At 45.0% G+C, this 8,123-nt stretch overlaps 1 pseudogene; it reads left to right on the forward strand.

Annotated features, from left to right (window-relative positions):
* Nucleotides 1-476: 476 nt before the first annotated feature.
* LOC149337660 (uncharacterized) lies at nucleotides 477-7,544 on the forward strand (annotated as a pseudogene).
* The last annotated feature ends 579 nt before the right edge of the window (nucleotides 7,545-8,123 follow it).

Raw genomic sequence — 8,123 nt, forward strand, 5'->3', positions numbered from 1 at the left:
AGCGCGGTCCCCGTGGAATTCCTGCGTGAAGTGAAGCCACCTGTACCTCAAGCAAGCACCTGTTACACGCGCCGTTGCCTTGAGATATATCCCTGAAGCTAAAAAAAGCGCCGTCGAATGATGCATTTATCGAATAAACGAATTATGTATATCGCTTCATCAGCAGCAGAAGCAAAAAATCGTATTTCTCTGCCTGGCTGAAGCGGAGATAGATTTAAGAGGGAGGGGGGGATTTTCGCCCAAAGTGATAAATTTATTTACGAAAACCACGCTTAGTACCACTTTTTGCAACGAAACATACCCAAGAATTACTGGTTTAGTGGTTCCTCCCCCCTCCCCACCGCCTGCCTATATATAGCTACTTTATCCTTTCTACAGCCTTTCTACCTGAGTGCATTCGATCTATATATCTCTACGAAGTGCGCTCCGAGTTTCACTCAAGCACTTCGTAAGTGGACATGTCCTTCCTTTGAGCTATGGAAGGCCCCTCCGCACCGAGGAAACGAAAGACGTATCTTCACGAGAGGCAACCATTCGATGTGCCACTGTCAACTCGCCACTACCGTCGGCGTCAGTTGCGCGAACATCTAGAAGCTGCAGGCTATGACAGCTATATTGCGTTTCCAGGCACCCCGGACGCAGCTGCAGGAACTTCTGCGTTCGCGCCAGCATTATCGGCGGAACACGGCGGCTTGTCGTGGACACCTTCCGCTGAAGGGTCGACAGTACTGTCTTCCGTCGCCGCGAACCCAACTTCTGCGCACAATACCACGAACGCAGAAACTGGGGACGACAGTACTATAAACACTTCAGCGAAAGGTGTTCACGACATGCCGCCGTGTTCCGCCGATAATGCAGGCAACGAAGAGCCTCCTGCATTCGCGGCGAGCAGCGCAGACTACAGTAGTGGCGACCCTTCAGCGGAAGCTATTCCCGACATGCCACCGTGTGCCGGCGAAAATGAAGATCAGCCCTGTGGAACTGGCCAAATATTAAATGTGCACCAGGCGCTCAGTGAAGCTCTGCACGAGTATGGCATCGCGTCCCTTCCTGGCTCCACTACCACAAAAGCGGCGGCGATCGTCATGATTGTGGCGTTCATCGTCGCCCACGGTCTCCTATGGGACACCGTTGATGGCCTTTTACGCCTCATTGACGCATTGTTCGGCTTCAATGGCAACGTGCTGCCGACGAGCAAGGAAACTGTGGAGCCCGCAGTTGGGTTGTCACGTAAAGCACCACTACTGCTGTGCAGTCTGTGGCAGCGTGCTGGACCCAGTGCATGGCACGGACCAGGTCCACTGTGCACTCTGCACTGAAAGCTCACAAGTTTCAGTGCTGAAGGAGAAAGGATGCTTCTTCAGCATTATGAATGTGAAGGAGCAGCTTCTTCAGCTTATTTCTACATGTAAAGAGGCGTTGTTCAATGAACTGAAAAAAATTGGCGAGGTCCTCCAAGGCACTGATCAGATCAGTGACATCACCAGTGGTAGCCTCTACAGGAGGCTCAGGAGCACTGGTGGCCTCACTGGTCAAGACTTGACAATCACTATCAACACGGATGGTAGCCCAGTGTACAAATCTTCGAGAACTTCTGTGTGACCAATTCAGTTTGTTCTGAATGAGTTTCCACCTAAGCTTCGGCAGCAGCATCCTGTGTTAGGTGGACTCTGGTTTGGCCATACCCACCCCAACAGGACAGTCTTCATGAACAAGTTTATTGAGGAACTCAATGGAGTTGGAACAATTACCTGGAATTTTTGCTCCGAAACTGTCAAATCCAGTGTTCATGCTGTATGCTGCACAGTAGATGCTACAGCTCGGGCTGCTGTGGGAAACCACATCCAGTTCAATGGAAGGTTTGGCTGTCTGTGGTGCCTTACATCAGGAGCGCAGGTTGCAGGTATGATTGTTTTTACTTAATTCTGCAAGTGATTCTGCTTGCATATGAGCAGCCAAACTCAAAATGTCGGTCCACACAACGTGTTGTTAGGCAGGTTGGTTAAATAACAAATAAAGTGGTGCGGGTTTCACTTAAGGGACGTCCACAAGGGAGACTTGAGGCAATGAGCATTGTGCAAGCCATTGAAAAGGTCGAGCTTCGAGACGTGCCAGTGAGCTGCTTTGTGGCTAGCACTCCTCTGAGTTCCTATAATTAAATTCACTGCATAAAAGACAGCAGTCAATAAAAAGTGGTGCTCAGACCATACGAAGCAAAGCTTTGTCACAGAAAAAGGAAAGGCGTATTTTTTTTCTCTGCTTGACATGCATGTGATGCCTACTACTGTTCTTAACATGTTTTGTCAGCTTCATTGTAATTTGAGGTAACTCATTTAGCCATTCAAAATGAACACAAGGAATTTCCCACAAAGAATAACTGCGCAGAAAGGATGCGACAAGAGAGAAGAAGAACCACACGGAACAAACGCAGTTGGACGCAGTGTGGTTCTTCTCTCTTGTCTCGTCCTTTTTGCGCAGTTATTTTTTGTTCTCATAAAGGCGTACCAATTAGCCGCTCACTGCACTTTTCTGAATTTCCCACACTGTAATGGTTTTTGAAATTTTATTTAAACCTTGTAGTGAGCGTGTGAAACCTTATTGATGATTGCAGGTGCTCGCCGCTATTTTGAGACAGCAGGAGTTCCAAGAACATCAGCGGGCATGGTTAAAGATATGGACCGCGCGCTCGAGTAAAATGTGACCGTGAATGGCCTCAAGGGTCCATCGCCTTTGGTGAACCTTCGGCATTTTGATCTGGTGTGCAGCCAAGCAGTAGATTATATGCATTGCGTCCTGCTTGGAGTTGCAAGGCAGCTCACGGACCTCTGGTTGGACTCGTCAAACTCGCACGAGCCTTTCTACATCGATATGTGTCAATTCCTGCTTCATACAATGAAAGTTTTAAAGAAAATGCAAGATTAACTCTGACTGGGAAATCATTTGTGTGGGTGGAATGCCAAGATGAGTTAGGGTAAAAGAACTTATGAAAAAAAAGTATACACGTTATTGGCAAAGGGGGCAGACTGATAAGAACAGGGACTGCACGAAGTGCTTTCAACTGAATTTTATTTGCAGCTCGGCCGCATATACACAGAGGCGGGGCCACTAAAGAAAAAGAAGAAACTGAGTGCTTGCACGTACTGATGCGATGAAGGAGCATTGTTTCTTTTGTCAAAAGATTAACTTATTGCGCACCCTTGGACCCCACTCGTTCATTGTGCATCAGACGTGCCTCTATAATGTTGCTCACCACATGATCCCTGCTTCTTCGACTATGCATTCTCTGAACAACAGCTTGTGCGATTCGCTGAGACAGTCATGGCAATGTGCAGGCAAACAACCATTTCAGTGTTGTGCCACGTTACATTTGTGTTCACCTAGCCTTCACCGGTGCATTTTCTGGTTTGACCAATACATACACCAGCCTGTACATACACCAGCCTGTACATACACCAGCCTTTCTGTGCACTGAACAAACTGTCTCTGATGTTTCTGCACCCTTGTGAGTGGCTGTAGAATGGGGTTTGTCGTACTCTGAAACTTTTCCCTAGACATGCGGTTTTCAGAGTTTTGCAAATTGACAAACCCAGTCTCCAGCCACTACAGTCTATTAGGTTTAATAAGCTACATTTGCTGACTTTCTTAGCCATATGTCAGTATGTGTAGTCTGATGCTGTTCTTGATATCATTCAAATTTGTAGTAGGCTTTTGCATGTCTATGATGGCAAAACAGGGAATGGGTTCTGAATTTTTGGAACATATTCCAGTTCACTGCAATTGCTATGCAGGCTGCCTTCTAGTTAAGTGCTCGACAATTGACCATATTCACACTATCAATCAGGAGATAGAGAGTTGCGCAGAATGTAACCAACCCCTATATATATAACCTTCGTTGATTATGAGAGAGCATTTGACTCAGTGCAATTCTCAGCAGTCATGCAGGAATTGTGGAATCAGGATATAGAAGACTGTTATGTGAAAATACTGGAAAATATCTATAATGACTGCACAGCTACCATAGCCTTTCACAAAGTCAACAATAAAATTCCAATAAAGAAGGGTGTCAGATAGGGAGACACGAACAGGCGGTGAGCCTGTTTACTGGGGGTGTTCCAAGGCCTAGATTAGCAACAGTTGGGGATAACAGTTAATTGAGATTGTTTAAGAAATCTGTGATTCACTGATGACATTGTCTTGTTAAGTCACTCAGGAAATGCAATGCACAGTCAGTGAGTTAGAGAGGCAGAGCAGAACCGTGGGTATAAAAATTAGCACATAGAAAACAAAAGTAATGTTTAACAATCTCTCAAGAGAAAAGCAGTTCACAGTTGGTAGCGAGTTGCTGGTCAGGTTCGGGCACGTAGTGGCCGCTAATTTGGATCGTGAGAGGGAAGTAACTAGAAGAATAAGAATGGGGTGGAGCGCATATGGCAGGTTCTCTCAGATCTTGAATGGCAGTTTGCCAATATCCCCCAGGAGAAAAGTATGCAACAGCTGCATCTTACCGGTACTCACCTATGGGGCAGAAATGTGGAGGCTAACAAAGAGGGTTCAGCTTAAATTATGGACAACGCAGCCAGCTCACTTCACATATAGTAATTTTAATTTGCCACCAAATAATAACATCTACAGCGAAAAATTGGTGCAGTTGTCAGGAGCCAGGGTTTGGAATGCTTAACCCCCAGAAATAAGAGTCCCATGAAACAATTAAAACGTTAAGAACATACTTTGTGAGCCTTATTTGACATATGTGAGAGTCGTTCTCGGTTTGTGCTTGTTGTAACGTATTGCTCATGACAGATGTTTATTCATTCTGCTGTAAAATGCACATTGTTTTCTCCTCAATGTATACTGTATTTTGGTCTTTCGCCGTGATTTTGTGCTCTTCAGTTTACACAAGTGCTGTATCACTGCCATCATGTATATTGTTTCTAAACCCCACACTAGCCTATGGCTATGGATTCAGTCAGTGTTTTGATAATTTGTATGGCAATAGTAGGAATAAAATGAAATGATGAGAAAAAGAAAAAAACTTACAAACTGATAGGTGTAACATTAAGAGACCGGAAACGTACAGAGTGAGTGAGGGAAAAAACGCAGGTTGATTACATCCTAGTTGAAATCAAGAGGAAGAAGTGGGCTTGGGCAGGGCATGTAATGCGAAGGCAGGATAACTGCTGGTCCTTAAGGGTAATGGAGTGGATTCCACGAGAAGGAAAGCGTAGCAGGATGCGTCAGAAGTTAGGCGGGAGGATGAGATTAAGAAGTTTGCGGGGATACAGTGGCGGCAACTGACAAAGGACAGGGTTAATTGGAGAGACATGGCATACGACTTTCCCCTACAGTGGCCTGCAGTGGGCGCAGTCAGGCTGATGGTGATGATGAATCACTTTCACTCTGACAACTACAGTGCAAGTAATACAGTTCAAAACAGATAGTCAGGTATTTCAAAGGCAGTGAATCATGGCAGACTGAGCATGTCTGTCAGAGTAGTTTTAAACTGAGATCTGAACCAAAATCCTCCTCTAAATATTTCAGGCACTCCATCTACCGTAGCCATCCTGGACAGGCGTTTACTGAGCATATGCCCATCTCACTCTTTCACACGGCTGCCAAGGACCCTGAATGACCGGTGCTTCTGGAAAGCCAGCGAGTGTAAAAATGGGCTGCTATTTTACTGCCTTCCAACATTGTATGGTGTGCTGCAGCCACGTTTTTGGAAGCACACTGTATTATTGGTTGAGGGTGTCTTTGCCCTGCTTCTCGACAATATCTCGCCAAGAGACCTTCAGCGAGCAGGTAACTTTAGCTTGTTCTGGAAAGTATTTGTAGGGCGGGAGACTAAATCAATAGCATCACAAAGCATGATGCTACGTCGCCAGAAACAGGTGCCGTGGATGATTTCACACTATTTTGATTCATATTCCAGCAAAAAATTCACTCTGAGATCAAAAGGTTGCTTCCATGTGCAAACTAAAGTGCAAAGTGCAGTGGCAACTTATTTGTAATGAGTTTCTTCCCAAAGGGAATACTGTATTTCTGGAAGAAGGTTTTTTCGCTTCTCACAGCTGTGTGATGAAACGGAAGTGTTTGAAACGTAATCTTTTCTAATCGGTCACCTTAGTGTCTCTCCTTTGTATCCCCCTTTTATTTTCTGGTTTTGTTTTCAGCCCCCCTTTCGTCTCTGTGAAATATTGGGAATTAAGTGACAAGGCCAATAGCAGGCAGAGCATTTCACAGATTGTGTGAGAAAAACAGTGTATTTGCCTCATGCATGCGGTGGAATCTATAAAAAAAAACATACAGGTCCTGAAGTAGGCTGCAGCAGAATTTTGAATTACATCCAAAGATACCCTCTTCACGAAGGAACAACTTCAGTGTTTTTTGAGATTGTTGACTGATGAATTGCTGCTAAGCAGGGCACTGCAAGAACGAAGCACCATGTAGCATGAGCCATACAGCATTCGCAGTTCCAGACAACTTGCAGGCATCTGGGAAGAGGGGAGAACTTGGTATCGTTCTACGTCTTCGTTGCGAGATATTTCTAAGCAGTGAGTTAAACAAAGTTCACGAAATATGGAGCTCTGACATAGTTAATGATCCATCAAATGGACGTGTCTCCAGCTTTGTAAAAAATGAGTAGTCCAATAGCAGCTGGGAGACATTCCTTTGCATTGAAGGTTGCCTTGTATCACAGCCTAACTTAATTCAAACATCGAATGTTATAGCAAGGCCTGCCTACATTTTTCAGGGAGGAGACTTCATGACTTCGTGTCCAAGGCAGCAGGATATTATGGACAGCGCTTCATGACGTTCAATTTCCATCAGCTCCTGCACCTTGCCAAGAATGTGGAAAACCTGGGACCACTGTGGGCGAATTCTGCCTTTCTATTTGAAACTGAAAATGGAAAAGGGGTGAAGATGGTGAAGGCAGCAAAGGGGGCCCCCATGCAAATCTTGGAAAGAGTTGTTGTCGAGCAAGCACTGGATGTAGCCCTCCAATCAATTTCTTTGCCCAGTGAAGTGAAATTATTCTGCACTCGGGTTTTGGGCAATGGTGGTACGCAAAAGGCCCTTCACATTAGAGACATTTGCTTGTTTGGGGCACCACTCAAGCCATGCCTCACATTGCAAGAGGAGCAGGCACTGAATGGATTTTTAAACAAGCAATGCACCAGTGTGAATGAATTGTTTAGAATGAGTTTTCAGGGTACCATAAATCATAGCCAACTATACAAAAAGGCAAAGAAAAACAACAGCTGTGTAATAGTAACGCATAATAATGACTTTTTTTTGTCCGGCGGATTCTGGAAGTCCAGCCATCTGACAATCTTTCGGGTATTGTGGTTCTGCTTTGTCAAAAATTGGGACCCGATAGTGTTGAAGGCCTGCCTCCCCACATTACAGCATGTTTTAGGTCCCCATTTACCACCTGTGCCGTACTCACACACGCGGATGTGGCAATGCCATGCCTTTTCACAGACTTCGCTGCCGAGTCCACATCCTATGTGTTTAATTTGCCCAACTTAATTGAGCGTGACTGACTTCAGATAATCACGTTCGTTTTTGTGGCACTGGAAAAGGGTCTTATGTGGAGCTTTTGCACAAAAGCAACTGAGCAGCCATGCCGTCAGCCAGAGCAGGCTTGCAGCTGGCAACTGCTCCCAAGTGCACAATAGCACTGAACATATGCTACCCGCTTACTTATCATTAGAGGCCGGATTTTTAGGCACTAAAAACACGTTTTAGGCGCCATAAATAGGCGGCTAAAATTGCATTTTAGGCACCTAACGGAGAAAAATAGGCACTATAAACTTTATCAAAAGTGCTCACAGTTCCGAACTTCAGTGCGCAATACCTGCTGTAAAATAAAACAAAAACACAGCAGGAATGATTTGGGACCTTAAGCAAGGTGCGAACATTACAAGCCGTTTTTTAAGGCTGTCGCGCAACTTTTCGTACAATACACATGCTTCAGCAGAGTAAAAGGGACGGTTACCAACCCTTTCAAAACACGTTGGTATACCTCGAAACAAACAATTCACTTGTGTGCAAAAGTAGATACAATGAACACCTTATCAGGAGGCCATGTATTTAGAAATTGATAGAAACATTGTCAATTC

The sequence above is a fragment of the Amblyomma mixtum genome, chromosome 7 (assembly GCF_055824585.1).
Source record: "Amblyomma mixtum isolate Tamu chromosome 7, ASM5582458v1, whole genome shotgun sequence".
NCBI classification, from domain to species: domain Eukaryota; kingdom Metazoa; phylum Arthropoda; class Arachnida; order Ixodida; family Ixodidae; genus Amblyomma; species Amblyomma mixtum.